Genomic DNA, 17,345 nt, shown 5'->3' on the forward strand with positions numbered 1-17,345 from the left:
TGGTATTTCTATTGTAGTTAATATATAAACAGATGCTTATAAATAAAAGACAGCTCTATTCATTTGGCAAACCTTTGTTAGTACCTGCGGCCCACACACTAATGCACACACTAATGAGCAATTGGGAAATAAAACAATGTCAGGGAGAGGTAGTTTTATGTGATTAAGCCTTTTTATTCTGTACGGAATGTTAGTAGTGGACGGAAGTTCTGTTTTAGAGCATCCTTTAATATGGCACGTACGGATGGGAATTAGGGTTGTAGGATGTCTGGGTCGGGTCAGGATTTGGATGATATGAAGTATGTGGGCTCTAAGAGAACAGAAAGGAAGGTGGGAATTGAGAGCTCAGACACGGGGTTTGTGGTGCCTCCTGGCAGTGAGACTGTGGGTAAAGTGCCTAGCACAGAGCAGCTCCCTGTAGTTGCAGCTTTTATTTTTGCCTTCTGGCCCTTCCCTCTTTCTTCCATCTCTTTCTCCCGCTGCCTCTCTACTGTCTGTCATGGGAGGAGAGGTTGTATATTTTACTCTTAAAGGGTCCTCATGTATCATCCTTTCTTCTGGTAACTTTATGTTTCCCCAAATTGAATATGTTAGGGTCATGGTTATTAATTACACTTAATTCTCTTTGTTACCCTAGAAGGAAACTAACAATAAGAATGGAGAGTTTCCACTTGTCTTTATTCCAGGTACCTTGGGTTGCAGGGAGATTTGTTCCATTCCAGCTGAGGTTGTCAACACCAGGAGCATTGTTTTGCTTCTTAGTTATTATGGCCCGACAGGGTCCTCTCTGTTGTGTAAAGAGGAAGGACCGGGATGCCTAGCGGCTGTGTGGGCCATTCCCTGGTCATGTTCCTTCACAGTCTGAAAGCTGCCACTGTCCTCAGTGGTACATACATGCTAACCTGTGGCAGCACTGTGCCAGGAGGGGAGGCTTGGAGGGCATAGTGGTGGGCAAGGGGAGGGAAAGAGGGAAGAGAAAGAAAGAAGAGGGAAGCCTTCCTTCGTTTTAAACATATGGGAATATTCCTTATGTGTCATTAAAAATATATACCAGCAATTTTGTTATCCTAAATGACAACTAGGATGGAGTTATATTTTTATTTTTTACATTGATGAGAGAGAGAGAGAGAGAGAGAGAGAGAGAGAGAGAGAGAGAGAGAGAAAAACTTTGATCAGCTGCCTCTGGCATGAGCCCCAACCAGGATGGAACCCCCAACCTGGGCATGTGCCCTGATTGGGACTCAAACCCACCACCCTCCAGTGTATAGGACCGCACTGGCCAGGGCAGGATGGAGTTGTTTTTAATATATTCTGTAACCATTGGAATCTGAAGTGATTCTCTTAATAACAATACAAAAAAATTAATTTTGCTTCAAGCATGTAATTTCATTTTGATCTATTTATAACTTACAGATGATTATCATTCATGTTTGATGCTATGGGGAATTTATTGAAAATATCGGGCATATTCCAAAATGACTTATGTGAGCTAGCTGTGTAAACAAGGTTTTTATATATGAAATAATAATTAAATGAGACAGTAAATGTTTCAAATACATTATTCATGTTTCAAAAAGTGCAACTTGATTATTTCAAACATTCAATAATTATTACTTTTTTCCTTAATTGTTGGTTTGCTTATTTCAAAAAAATCTATGAAAAAATTTCAGGTTTAAGTTTAAAGCATTCAAATTTTAATTTAGTTTGAAGGAAATTGCAATATAAACTTGGATTTCTAATTGTTAGAATATTTATTTTTAGTATCCAATTATATATATATATATATATATATATATATGTAATAATTGTAATATATATATGAGTTAACTTTGCTTTGTTGATAACTTTTGGTATTCACCAATTAGAGTTTAATTAATCAATTAAAATTCATTTGTCTCCACATCATAGTAACCTTGCTAGCTTTTTCAACATTGTAGAATACTGGAATTTGTCATAGTGCCTCAGATGGTGGATAAGCAGGATCCAGAGCAGCTCTGGGGAGCTCTGTCTCAGGGAGGGTTAATGGACACCCCCACACTCCCCTCTTCCCTGGAGCTACCATTGAAGTGATTCAGTTACCCTGACTTCCAGTGGAGGCCTGAAATTAAAACATTTATTCAGACCAAATAACATGCTAAATTCAGAATATACATAAGCCACCAGAAGTTATACTCAGGAGTTACTGCACCAGTTTCTGCAGAAAATAAGCAGTTTCTTGGCAGCCATCTCATTTCCCAATAGACATTCGCACCTCTAATGATTAAGAGACTTTGGCAAAGTTCCTTGATCTTTTTCCCAAGTGATGCCCCGTTTTAAGCTTCTAGAGAACTCACTGAGCATACCAGATCTGCGCTATATTTCTGTTCTAGATACTGACCTACTTTTGGGCAGAGGTTGACCTTCCACTGAACTCCCCAATGTGTTTATTACTTTCACCTGCTTATTTAATGCCCTCATGGCATTTCACCTGAATAATTACCAAAATACAGCCTACAGCCCTTATGGTTAAAGGCTGAAAACTTCCAAACAAGAAATGGTGTCTGGTAAATGTCTCTTATTGCCAATCAGCTGCTTTGCAAACTTATTCAACTCTGCCTCTTGCTTATCTTCCTCCCCTGGTTTCCACTACCGCCTTGCAGATCCTTCTAATTAGAAGGTAAGAAAACTATAACCAAATAGCCCTGTGCCTGTCAATCAGGCAGAGACTCACTGAGGTAGTGGCAGCTGCAGTGAATCAGAATTGAGGTCTCTGTGCATCTGGCCCAATTTCTTCCCTGCTGGCCTACAACAATCTGGAGTTTTAAATATTTTCCTATGGAAAATCAAAATTTCATCATTATTTTTGAAATTTCCAGATGGTAATACTTTTATCATTAAGTTAATGAACTTTATGTGTATTCTGATTGATTAATGTATGGCATTATAACAGCAGCGCTCCTTGCCACTGTATATATAGATTAACAGATTATAAGAAGAAAGGTGTAAGTCCTATCATCTGATTACAATTACTTCTTTATTACCCCCAGAATGGTTAGTTACAGTTTTATAATTTTTTACTAATTAAAGGAAAGTCTTAGATATTAAATCACAGTATTTAAAAATTCAATTGTATTATTCTTGAATACCTTAAATAGCAGATTTTGACTATTGAAACTTAGGTATAGATGAAAATTATGCATCATTACCATATAAAATTAGGAGCCTAAATCTCAAGTTATAATTAAGTACATAAAAAATTAAACACATATAATAAATGGTACTCTTTTAAAAGGATAAACTTGCTACCCTTCCTCTTCCAAATCTTCTTTATCAAATTCATGTGGCTACAATAATTCTATTACTTGGGGTAGAAGGCACATTTTAGCTCAGTTTTTCAAAGATATTATTAATCTTGTATTAGTGGGCTACAAATTAATACACGGTGTCTGGTGTTGTTATTTTGTTTCATGTGTTTTTTACTTGTATGCTGCTTCTTTAGTTTTGACTAAACCACAGCGATATTTCACATATTTGAAGTCTGTGGATCTCTAGTAATTAGGATATGAATCAAAATAAGCTTAGAAAATTTAAAATTATTTCATTAATCTATGCCTCTGAACTACCAGGCTTTACTCATAGTTAGCTCTAAAGCCTTCTTTCATAGGTTATATAGTCGTACAGTAATAAGCTTGAAAAAAAATGTTTCCCAGGCCCACAGCAGAATAATGTAGCAAATCAGAATGATGAAGGGCCGTTCTGAAGACCTTACGGAATGAGACAGTGCAGGAGAGGAACACAAATAATGCAAAACAAAATAAAACATAAAAATTAGTGCAAATACTGGAGTCATAATGGACTGATCCCATTTAATGTAGTGTAGGGTTTCTGATCTTCAGCACTGTTGACATTTTGGTCTGGGTGATTCTTTTTGCGGGGAGAATGTGGGTGGGAAAGAGGAGTTGTTCCGTGCCTTTTAGGATGCTTAGCAGCAATCTTGGCTTCTATCCACTAGATGCCAGTAGCATCTCCCCATGTCCCCCAGTGTTGACACAAATGAAATTGTCTCCAGACTTTGACAAAAGTCCCTTGGGGGACAAAATCAGCCCCTGCCGAGGACCACTGATATAGCATTTAACCTTGATAATCCTTCTAAGTATAATTGTGCTATTTCTTATAATAACTCTAGCCATCATAATGTTTATCTTTAGCTCTCTGTCTTTAAGATGACAGGAAAATATGTGATACATCTTAGAAAGCTCTATATTCTAGTGATTAGACTTTCTTAAAAATTGGGATTGATGTTATGGTAAATCTTAGTGATTCAGAAATCTGGGTATAATCCTTTATATTCCTTTGACACTGGAAAAATAAATTATTGAATATCATTATATTATGAAATATTAACCTACCTAATTATGCAGTCACATATTATAGGCCCTCTGGCATGGACCCTTAAGCTGGTACTAAAATTATCTTCAGTTTCCTGAGCACATATTACAGAACAGTGGGTGGAAACAGCCCTAGCACAATAGGAAGTATGAGGAAGTTGGCCTTAGATTCCATGTTTAGATTTGGACAGCCAAAATTGGATATGAATCAAGAGCTCACAAAACAAAAGAAAGTTTCCCTAAAGATTGTTCTTGATAGTTTGGAATGAAAGTACCTTTCCTTCATTCTTTTGAGTATATTTTCCTAAGTAAAAATTATGACACAAGCTCTAATCTTTGATCTGTTCATAAATGAACATATTGGAAAAGACTTCTTATATTCTCCAGCTTGTTCTTTCTAGGGATCTATTTTAAAAATCTATCCCAAATTTAATCCCAAATATGCATATAGGCCTTCCTTGTGCTGGCTACACCTATATTTAAATGGGATCAAATAGCATGGTTGAAAGTTCCATCTACTACATTCTTTTTAAAAAATTTTTATTTTCTTTATTGATTAAGGTATTACATATGTGTCCTTATTCCCCCTGCCCCCTGCTCATGCCCTCACCACCCTGGTGTCTGTTTCCATTGGTTATGCTTATATGCATGCATACAAGTCCTTTGGTTGATCTCTCCCCCTTATCCCCATCCTCCCCTATCTTTCCTCTGAGGTTTGACGGTCTGTTCAATGCTTCTTTGTCTCTGGATCTGTTTTTGTTCATCAGTTTATGTTGTTCATTATATTCTACAAATAAGTGAGGTCAAGTGATATTTATCTTTCTCTGAATGACTTATTTCGCTTAGCATAATGCTTACCAGGTCCATCCATGCTGTTGTAAATGGTAGGAGTTCCTTCCTTTTTATAGCAGTGTAGTATTCCTTTGTGTAGATGTACTACAGTTTTTAATCCACTCATCTGCTGATGGGCACTTAGGCTGTTTCCAAATCTTAGCTATTGTAAATTGTGCTGCTATGAACATAGGGGTGCATATATCCTTTCTGATTGGTGTTTCTAGTTTCTTGGGATATATTACTAGGAGTGGGATTACTGGGTCAAATGGGAGTTCCCTTTTTAGTTTTTTGAGGAAACTCCATACTGTGTTCCACAGTGGCTGCACCAGTCTGCATTCCCACCAGCAGTGCACGAGGGTTCCTTTTTCTCCGCATCCTCGCCAGCACTTGTCATTTGTTGGTTTGTTGATGATAGCCATTCTGACAGGTGTGAGATGGTACCTCATTGTCATTTTGATTTGCATCTCTTGGGTGATTAGTGACTTTGATCATGTTTTCATATGTCTCTTGGCCTTCTGAATGTCCTCTTTTGAAAAGTATCTATTTAGGTAAATTACCCATTTTTTAAATTGGATTATCTTCCTTTTGTTAAGGTGTATGAGTTCCCTGTAAATGTTGGAGATTAAACTTTTATCGGTGATAACATTGACAAATAGGTTCTCCCATGCAGTGGGCTTTCTTGTTGTTCTGTTGATGGTTTCTTTTGCTGTGCAGAAACTTTTTATTTTGATGTAGTCCCATTTGTTTATTTTCTCTTTAGTTTCCATTGTCCTAGGAGCTGTATCAGTGAAGATATTGCTTTGGCATATGTCTACTACATTCTTATTTTTAATATCTCAAATTCAGAGAATCCTCATATCTTACCCATTAAGTAATCCCTTCAAGAAAACGCAAGTGTAGAAGAACACCTTTGTGTGGAATTGGCTGCCTGTCCACAGCTACCTCATATTAAGTTACCTTATGAAATGGAGGAAAAAAAACTCCCCCAAAACCCTAAAACTTTGGATTTTTCATTGCCAACTTAAATTTAACTTTTTGCCTTTACCACATTTTCTCTATTATTTTTTGATCCCCCAGTTTTGTAATTTGTACCTGTGTCCTCTTACCATACATTTAATTTATGATATTAATCTATCATTTTTGTAGTACACTTTTTGTATATTGATTTTTGTCATTTGTTTTGTCTTCATAATTTTATACAATATTAAAATTTTATCATCTTTATTTTTGATTAATGTTTGGTGTGTTTTATATATTTTCATTTAATTCACATATGGGACAGAATAGAATATTCTATAATTTTTAAATACTTATCCCATTTCCTTTGCATTTATTATAAGCATTATTCATTTACTCATTTCTTTTGTGTGACTTGTACAATCTTGCATTTTCTATTGGTTTTCATATTTTTGTCTTTTATAATAAGACTATGCATAAGAGGAACAACTATAATATCTATGCTGTGAGAAAAAGTTTCTGAATATTTTATTCCTCTATGAACTACATGCTTAAGAAATTTTTTTCCTGTAGTTGAGTTTGTGGTTGAGCTTATTAAGTCTAAACTGAAAAGTGAGGGAAGTAGTCACAAAACAATCCTAGGGGATTTTCTTGTTTCATCCATATGTAGAGTTTCCACTGATTGTTCTAAGCCTGTGATTGGAAAACAGAGGAGTAAGCCTTGTCACTGAGCTTTAAAAAGGAAACAATTCTCGTGTGGCCATTTCAACTGAAATGTTAAGAGAAGGAGCAGAGCCTTCGGCCCCTCTAAATAATTGCTCCCTTCATCCTATTGGTCCATCTCAAAGTAAGAGCTTCAACTTGAAGCAGAGAGAGGCAGCACTTCCTCTCCGTGACCTTTATTGATGTTCTTATTGGTTCTCTTAATCCTGTGGAAGCTGTGCACTTTAAATATATGGAGAAGGTCCTGATTTGAATCCTGCAAAAATGCAAAATGAGAATGACAGCCTTCAGTAGTCAGGTTTTGTTACTCAAGAGCTTGCCTAATTTTCAATTTTTTTTCTATTTGTATCTCATCAAGAAACAGGAAAGCACAAGCCAATATAACTGTGTGCTTCTGCTCTTGATAGTATATATGTGGAAGGTATCAAGCAACCTGACAATTGCAAAAGTGGAGCTCTGTGTCAAGGCCGCATTGTTATTTTTTACTGCCATAAAGAACTGATCTAAATGGATATATTACTCATGGTTGAGCTTATTAAGTCTAAATTTTAAAATTGTATAAAATTATGAAGACAAAATGTTGCTTTTTTTCCCCCTTTTGTTTTGATCATCTGCCAATTTGAACTCTGATCCTAGGAGTGAAAATTCAGTCCAACCATTTGTCCTTTGTCATTGATTCTGTCCTGTTCTGTCTCTCCTTCCTCAGTGTTCCCTCTCTCCCCAACCCCGCGCACTTCTCCTGGGAGTAAACAGTAGATGTTACATATGTTAACACCGAGCTCGGGTGCAATGTGTTTGGGTGCGCTCTCTGTGCAATTCCCTGGCAGTCATAAATTAATTAAAAGTAGACGGGAACCACAGAAAAAGAAAGTTCTCCCTTTTTCTTCCCCTCCCCCACTTCCTTTCTGTTTCTGCGGGTAAATAGCTAGTTTCTTTGTCCCTGGCTGCTCTTATTTCATTTCTGCCATCATTGTCCTCATTGTTCTCTGAAACAGGAGGGGTCTGGGCCAGGAGCAGCAAGGTCTCAGCTAATGACGGGAAGTCTTTAAAGTTTGCGCTGCATTTCATCTTCTCTGTGGGAGTTTTAGGACGTATCCAGTGTTTGATCCCCACCGAGCAACTTTGCTTCTAGTTAATTAACAGATCCCCCATTACACACTCTCATCTAGAAGCACATGGGAGGCCTATTGGGAGGTAATTCAAGGCCAATCTGAGTGATGGCAGGAATTAGAGAAATCAGTTGTTTTAGGGCTAATGTTCAAGAAATAAAGATGTCCTAATTTAAGAGATCACATTTGACATTTTTGATTTTTATTCTGTTGGGGGGGAAAACAAGATAAGGGAATGATTTTTGGCCCTATAACCTTACCGGGACTATTCAGGGTAGTTTGAACTTAGAACTCTTTCTGACTGCCTGAAAAGAAAAATAAAAAGGAATAAAGAAAGATAGACAATGTTATGAGATGTGGTATTGCTAACGACAACGTTGGGCTCCCTTTGGTTGCTAGCAGTCTCTCTCCTGCCCAGCCTATTAGCCGGGTCACAACTGTCCACAGCAACTTTTCCAGGGTGCATGAGGGAGAATCGCTGGCAGGGACGACTCCTTGGCGGTTTATTTTATAGCCCAGGCTAAAATGGTACTCTGTCCTAATGCTGTTGCTTTAGTTCCAAGCTTGTCAAAGTGATTTACAAAAAAAAAAAAAAATAAATAAATAATGGCTTCCGTTTTAGGATCACCTACCCTTCTAGCCTCTTTCCAGGTGAAAGAGGTTGGCATATGAGTGCCAGGAACAGAGCCCTTGTGTGGGGCAGTGGCTCTGCTGTCCCAGATCACAGGTAGGCCCGCTTTTCATGGCATTTGAAAGGTGAATGCCTTGTTCAGTGTCTTCTCCTTCTACCATTTCCCCAGCCCTATGAGCAATGACCCCCTTTATCTAATGAATTAGGAGCTACTCCTGCCTTGCAATTCTCAGTTCGACACTTGGCAATGAGAATCAAACCGGGGCTATTTAGTGCAGCCGTAAATGGCCCACCACATTAGCCCCCTGGCATGCGAAGCTATTAGGTTGTTTTACTGTTGTTAAAGTTACATTTGTTAGGTGGAGTTGCTGCCCTTCCACACAAACTCAGCGGTGCCCGATACTGGAGGAGGCGGCACGTGGACTAACCATGTGCCATCCAGGAGCCCAGTGGTCGGGCCATGTGGCTGTGCTGCAGGTCAGAGGCATTCTTCGGTCTGAAAAGGCAGGAGCATGGATTAGTGTGATTTTTTTTTTAAAAGAAAGAAAAGCAGATCACTGGACAATCATGGTGTTCGCACTTCGCTGCGACTACCCTGATGACATGGGCTCGATTAACCATTGATTTACAGCAGCTTCTTAAGTGAACCACTAATTGTCACAGTGCCATACAGAAGGCAGGCCAGGGGTGCGTGGCCCTAAGGAAGCTGGTGTGGAACTTCACAGACCAGCAGCCAGTGCTGCACACACTCTGAAACTGGGCAGAATCCTGCAAAATCCAAAAGATTAGCATGGAAATGAAGAAGAAATATTCAGAATGCTTTAATGGTGTGTGTGTGTGTGTGTGTGTGTGTGTGTGAGAGAGAGAGAGAGAGAGAGAGAGAGAGAGAGAGAGAGAGGATATGAGAATATTTCTGCAAAGAAAGGAAAATGCCAGTACTATATAGCTTGATGCAGCCAGCTTGCAGGGTTGAGTTGGCATTTGATAACTTGGTAGCGGCTGCCAGTGTGTGTGTGGTGGGAGAAGAGGGAATAGACAACAAGAAAAACACATAGAGCTTAAAAAAAGATGTAAAATGATTCACTTCATGCCATATGGACAAAAATGTTGTCACAAAAATAAGGCCAAAAAATAGTGCCAGGTTAGACTTTTAGTTCAAAAATATATGTATAATCATCCCCATGAGCATGAATTTTAATTAGTATTTTGATAGAGAGAAAGCAGATATTTTTTTAACCTGCTCTGTTCTTGTTTTCTGTTCCTCTCCCAATTTTAGTCTCCATTAAACATTCATATACTGTATGTTTTGTGTCTGTATGAGGAAAATGCCTTATCCCTGGATTGGTGGGAATGCAAACATCTTGGTTTTCTGTGGCATACAACATATCTTCCCAGTAGAGCTTGCAAGCAGAAGCGAATCACTGGGAAATCGAGAGCTCTCTCTGAGCCCCAGGCACAACAGGATGGGAGGGAGGGGGGAGGGAGGGAGGGAGGGAGGGAGGGAGGAAGGAAGGAAGGAAGGAAGGAAGGAAGGAAGGAAGGAAGGGAGGGAGGGAGGGAGGGAGGGAGGGAGGGAGAGAGGAAGGGGGCCATAGGTCTTTTTCTTTTGTCAGTGGAGGCATCTGCACCCATTTGGTTCCCCAGATCTACTCATCACACCCATCCACATCTCATTTCTTTGAGATGCCTTTTATTTATTTTTAAAAATATATTTCTATTTATTTCAGAGATGAAGGGAGAGGGAGAGGGAGATAGAAATATCAATGACTAGGGGCCCGTTGCATGAAACTCGTGCAAGGGTAGGCCCTCGCAGCCCCAGCTGCTGCCTTGGCCCTTGCAGCCCTGGCTTCATCCAGAAGTTCGACTGGATGGTCATTCCGCTGTTCTGCCATTCGGTCAATTTGCATATTATACTTTTATTATTATAGATGAGAGAGAATCATTGATTGGCTGCCTCCTGCACACCCCCACTGGGGATCCAGATTGCATCCCAGGTATGTTCCCTGACCAGGAATTCAACTGTGACCTCCTGGTTCATAGGCTGACACTCAACCACTGAACCACACAGGCTGGGAACTGGTATGCCTTTTAAAAATGAAATACATTTAGAATACATACATAATACTCTGTGACAGGGCAGTTTTAGAGAAAACTTAATAAGCTCATGACTACAGAAAGTTAAAACATGCAACTTCTTAATAAATAAACTTAAATGCTCACATTTTACTTATTAGTTACATTCTACCTGCTTCTAAGATGACACCACTCATCGGAAGGTACTGTGCTGAATAATCTTCCCTTAGCAAAGCTCTTTCCTGCCTTAGAGGAGGTGCTTTAGTGCATGCCCTGCATGTGATATTGTAATGATGATCCAACAACATGCTTATATTAGCAACTAGAGGCCCAGTGCACGAAATTCGTGCATGGAAGAGGGGTGTCCCTCAGCCCAGCCTGCACTCTCTCCAATCTGGGACATCCCTCTCACAATCCAGGACTGCTGGCTCCCAACCGCTTGCCTGCCTGCCTACCTGATTGCCCCTAACCACTTCTGCCTGCCAGCCTGATCACCCCTAACCATTCCCCTGCCAGCCTGATCGACGCCTAACTGCTCCCCTGCCAGCCCGATTGCCCCTAACTGCCCTCCCCTGCCAGCCTGATCACACCTAACTTCCCTCTCTTGCTAGCCTGGTCGCCCCTAACTGCCCTTCCCTGCAGGCCCGGTCACCGCTAACTGCCCTCCCCTGCTGGCCTGGTTGCCCCCAACTGCCCTCCCATGCCGGCCTGGTCGCCTCCAACTGCCCTCCCTGCAGGCCCGGTCACCGCTAACTGCCCTCCCCTGCAGGCCTGATTGCCCACAGCTATCCTCCCTTGCTGGCCATCTTGTGGTGGCCATCTTGTGTCCACAAGGGGGTGGCCATCTTGTATGTTGGAGTGATGGTCAATTTGCATATTACCTCTTTATTAGATAGGATAATTTTGTTGCTTAGGCAGCCACACCCCATTTTTTCCCCCTCTCTGAAATAATAAAGATGAATCAGATATTTGAATTTAAAATGATGCAATTCAATAAAAAAGCCTGGTATTAAAATCAATCAAATCTTGGTGCAAAGCATTAACCTATTTTTTTATTCTTTATTAGAATCCCTGAGCTTTCCTCAGAGCATTAGCTGTACTTCAGTCTACTCTGAGGGCAAAGTAAAATCAACAGAAGTCTTAGGAAAGATACATTTTATCTCTCTCTTGGGATTTCTCAGACTTCTATTTTTTGGCAAGCACTAATACAACCATTCCTTTTTCTCTTCCTCTTACCTTTCTCCCCTGAGGAGTCTCTGGTCCACCCAGGGAGAGTGGGATGCCTCTTGTTGAATAAACCCTCTTGGTCCTGGCATTTTTCTCTGTACTTGTTGTCTAACCTCTACTCTTCCCCGAAGCCATTAGTCATCATTCCTATAATAGTTATGACAACAGACAAGAATGTGCTATTGGATACACAGTGACCTCAGGCCACGAAATGAGACCCATGTCCATCCATCACATTGGGACTGCAACAGAGATAGTCCTGGCATTATGTTTGGCTGCCTCATTATTAGAAGAGTGGAAAAAAGTCAATCATATCTGCCTGCCTTCAGAACGCTAACTCAGGCTTAAATTTCCTGCAGATTACTCCCAGGCTTTGTGTCAGTTTTCTGTTGGATCCAGTAGATCCATTCATCCATTCATTCAGTCCCATCACTATTATCAAGCCCCTAATGTGAGTTCTAAATTTAAGGAAAGTTAAGGGTTGCTCATGCTACTAAGATGTTTGTATGTAGGAGAATATTTCCTGGCTCCTATGTGTTTAGGACTTCTTGTGGGTTTAGGTGAGTTTAGGGTCTCTTAAGTACTGCGAAATGAAGAAAAATTTAGAAAAGTTCTAAAATATGTTTCTTTCCCTTAATATCGACCGAGACTATTTTGTATTTACTTTTTTTCACAGATATACACGGAGTGGCCAGATTATTATGATCTCTGAATGCATAATAATCTGGCCACTCAGTGTATTTGTATCGCAAATGGGTACCAAAAGTATCCTAGACTTTTGCTGGAGATCAACCACCTATTTGCCCTGAGCTTTCTATCAGCCAGTGCAAAGGGGAAAACTGATCAGGTGGACAATTTATAGTATCTTTGATATCAAATAAATGAGGTTCTCAAGAGAAGTACACTGAGTGGCCAGATTATTATGCGTTCAGAGATTATAATAATCTGGCCACTCAGTATATATTCAAGAGTAAGAGTAAAGCTGAGCTCTGATGAAAGCAACTAAGGTAATTCAGGCTTACCAATTTCCCTCTTCTCTCATAGGAGGCATGTGGAGGCAGCTGGCACTGGCTCAGGCAACTAAGGCAACTTCCTTACCCATCAGTGGTTTCTGAGAATTTATATGAAAAATTTAAAAAATACTCATGTAGGTTATTCATTATAACAGTATTTGCAATTGTCAAATATTGGAAATAACCTAAATTTTCATCCATGAAAAACCTGTTGAATACATGAAAGTATGCCCATACGATGAAGTATCATTAAGTTCTAAAAAATAATGAAGAAGATCTCTGTGTACTAATATGGAGACATTTTCAGGATACATTGTTAGTTAAAAATTTTTAAAAACTTGGAAGAGTAAAGACAATATGCTATCTTTTGCATAAGAAAGAATGGCAAATATGAATAAATATATACATGTATTTTTACAAAAAGGAATACAGGAAGGATAAGCCAAAATTAATGAAAATAACTAGATATAATGTGTGGATGGGATTGAATAAAAGGGAGATGGATGGAAATAAGTTTTCTCAGAGTTACCTTTATATAGGCTTTTTATTTTTGGACCATGTAAATATCATATATATTCAAAATAAAGTTTAATCAACAAGGATAGAAAAATATCTGTGATATTAGATACTAATGTTTGTGGAAAGCTGAATGGTAGTCCTTGTCAATGATACTTCGAACCAATACTTTACTAAAGAACAAAGAGGAAGTGTGGACATCTAAGAGATTTATGCCTAGTAAATTGTGTATATTACTGACACTTGCCATTAAAGTTAATTCTTAAATTTTAATTTCTAAAAAATCCTACAACTAATAGGAATCCCTTCACCCTCTCTCATGCATCCCTTTGACAGGAGACGAGAATAAATGAGACTATTAATAGTTTACTTTGGCAATAATTTGAGTCAAGGATGTGATTTCATATCATGCATTCTGGGGGTGGGGGGGGGGTCAGAATCAGTGCATATGCTTCACCAGTTTCTAAAGTCATTATAGTTATTAAAAACAGCACCGTTTAGGAAGTATCACTTGCTTCCTGAACCATGTTGTTTCTTCTCTCTAATTTTTACTTACGACACAAACAATGTCAATAATGTACTATTTCTACTAATATGTCCCCAGCTCCCTGAGCGTGAATGCTTTTGGAGTTAACCCTTTTGGGGGCAAGAAAGTAGTAGTTCTTAAAATTATTTTAAGAAAATGAAATATGATATGGAAAGGAAAAAATAGAAAAAATGTCGGATACGTGTTAACTAATAGGTTTTCCAGTGGCCGAAAGTGTTAAATAAAGTTTTAAACATATTCTTAGCTTCTGCCCTACATGAATCTGATTCAGCATGTTCATATTCTTTTAACATTCTGCTTTAAAAAATTGTTTCTAGAGAGAGAGGCAGAGGTTGAGAGAGGGAGAGAGAGAATCATACATGTGAGAGAAACATGTATTTCCGGGGATTGAACCCTGGCAACCTGGGTATGTGCCCTGACTGCCACTCGAACCTGTGACCTTTCCTTGTACAGGCAATGGTCCAACCAACTGAGCCACCTGGCCAGAGCCATAGTTCTTTTTTAAAATGAATATATGAAGATGGGTATCATTTAAAAATTGATTTGTATTGGGCCTACTTAAAAATTTTTTTTAACAAAGAAAAGGTGACTCTGGTGATGGTAAATTATAGCTACGGAATGCATGTTCTCAACCTTCTATGCTGATGTTGCTGTTCACCTGAGGGAAACAAAGGAAGGGGGGCAAGGCATGTATGCAATTATGAAGTTCACTTTCTTCATCGGTGTAGAATTTGTGTTTAATTCAACAAAAACTTATTGGCACCTACTGTGTGTCTTGCACTTTAGTAATTCCTTTTACCCAATGACCTTCTAATTAAATACTCCACATTTTATAGAATTTCACACAGTGTAAGGCAGTTTGAGAATTAAACACACTGAGTAGGTGGAAAGCAAGAAGATGACTAGAGTGAGGTATAGAGTCCCTGTATATTTCTAAGGAGAATGATGGGAATTAATCACCTCTGTTAGGGTAAGATCTTAGTTATGACATGGGTCACCGATCACAATATTAAAGAAAATTGTATCATTGTGCACAGCAGTGCTTTTCATCATGCAGTGACATAGGAAAAAAATAATGGAGTGGAAACGTCAGTTTGCCACATCAAAAGCTGTAAAATATATGTCCTTTCAGCCAAAGAAGGCAAGATCTGGAATTTTTTTAAAAAAAATGTGGATATATAGAATAAATATGCAACCCTCCTGATAATGTTGGCTGATGAAATGAAATTCACCAACTGTAATTCTGGCACAGAGAGACACACATAGTGGCTGCATGCACACGCATGCACATGCACACACATACACACATACACACAGACCCTCTGCATATCCTTAATCACTCGCTATCTTATTTACATTTCATTTGCTAGAATAAATTCTATCCTTTGAACTTTTAAAAATATATCTCAATATTACTTAGGGGGAAAATAGGAAATAATGTGATTGGCTTTCAAATAGCTTATTGCCATTCAAATACTCTCAAGATAAATTATATTTAAAACACACACACACACCCCGTTTTAGCTTCTGAAACATTCTAAATGGAGACTCAGCTCTAAGTAATCAAAATTGCTTTAGTTGTGCAGAGCAGCATTAAAAGCCTTGTCCACTAATTGAGCGAAGCAGCACTATCCAAGCAGCCCTGTCCCCTCATTAGATGATCATGCAGGCGCTGTCATCCCGGGTTCCCAGCTCAATCTAACAGTCCTGCTGGCTCAAATTCATAGAAATCCATTATGACACACTCTGTCCTTCCAGCGAAACAACAATGTGGAACCCCTGGGGCATCTCTTCCCAATCATGTTCCTTCCACAGCAGCCCAAACGACCCTCTTTGCACGAATCTTCTAACTTCTCTAGCTAACTGGTGATTGAAGGTACACCTTGGCTGAAGAATTGCATCCAGTTCCTTCTGCTAATGTTTTTAGAAAGAGGGTATCTGACAATAGGCCAAGTCAGTCTGAAAAGTGATGCCACATTCTCAAGGAAGTAAGTGCATTCATGTGTATGTATGTGTGCAAGGATTTCTGTGGGAATGCAAATATCTCACCTGCATCTAGTCATAGGGAATGTTACTAGAAAATATTGAAATAGAATTCTCATAAATGTGGTGTAAATTCAAGGAGGGTAAAAGTTTTCTGACTCTAGGAGTTTGGGGGGAAATGTCATGTTTCCATGATGAGCATTGCTTTCTTACCAGCAGGCAGAATGCTGTCAGTGGGAAAAGGTTCCAACAGGCGTGCAATTGGATACTTCCTCCTAGCAACTCTAACCTGTATGTTTGTATCAATCAGGTCATCGTGTTGATTCACTTAACTTCTTTGGTCCACGAAAGACTGACTCAAGTCTACCCATAAAGGGTGTCTAAATAATGTCTGGATGTAGTGTTTTCTCTGAAATCCTTGAATTGATCATGAATGTAGAAAAGGTTATGTATATTGACCAATTGACTCCATAATGTTGGAAGTGGTGGTGTTTAGTCGGTATGAGGTACAGGACAGTTGTGGCACCCACTGTTTTCCCAAGCCAGAGCCTAATCTCACTGTAGGACGTCTACTCCGAGCAATATGGACTTGGTGGGATGTTAACAGCACTAAAAGCCTGCCTCCCCACACACCATTTAATGCTTGAAATTCCACTATTATATTTATTCCTTTAGGTTATTTGAAGATAAAACAAAATAAATAAAACTTTTCATGACATAATCTAATTTCTTAAAATATCTAATAGATTACTATTACTTATCAGTAATTATTTATTCATTTATTTATTTAATGTTTACGTCTGTTAACTCTATCCCTCCATAAAAGGCACTCTAACAAATTTATCAGTTCAGAACTAGTGCCCATTACCTCATTGTACAACATTTTTGTATAAAATATATGTATATCTACTTTTGCATAGCAGTTTTTAATGTGTTTTGACTAAATGCCTGCTTTCTTCACCAAATCTGCTCCGTCCACATTCAGTCTAAACAATTTCAGTGAATAGCAACTACATCATTTTTTTTTTACTTGCTCCAAACACCTGGGGAATCATCCTTGACTTCTAGCTTCACTCATACACACATCTAATTGACTGGCAAATTCTATCTGCAAAAAAAAAAAAAAAATTCTGAATTCACTTCTGCCACACTGGCTGAAGATAATATAAACTATAACTTAGAATATTTAAACAGACTCTACCTTTACACCCACCCTCAGTCTATTCTTAACATACACCTGGAAATAAATGGGCTGTTGTTTAGTGGGCTGAGTTTGGAGATGCTAAATGACCCACCATGTGCCCGATGGTCAGGACAAAGAGGAGTTGCTCATCCAAAATGCCAATAGCAACCCTACTGAGGAAT

The sequence above is a fragment of the Plecotus auritus genome, assembly GCF_963455305.1.
Source record: "Plecotus auritus genome assembly, chromosome: 3".
NCBI lineage: Eukaryota > Metazoa > Chordata > Mammalia > Chiroptera > Vespertilionidae > Plecotus > Plecotus auritus.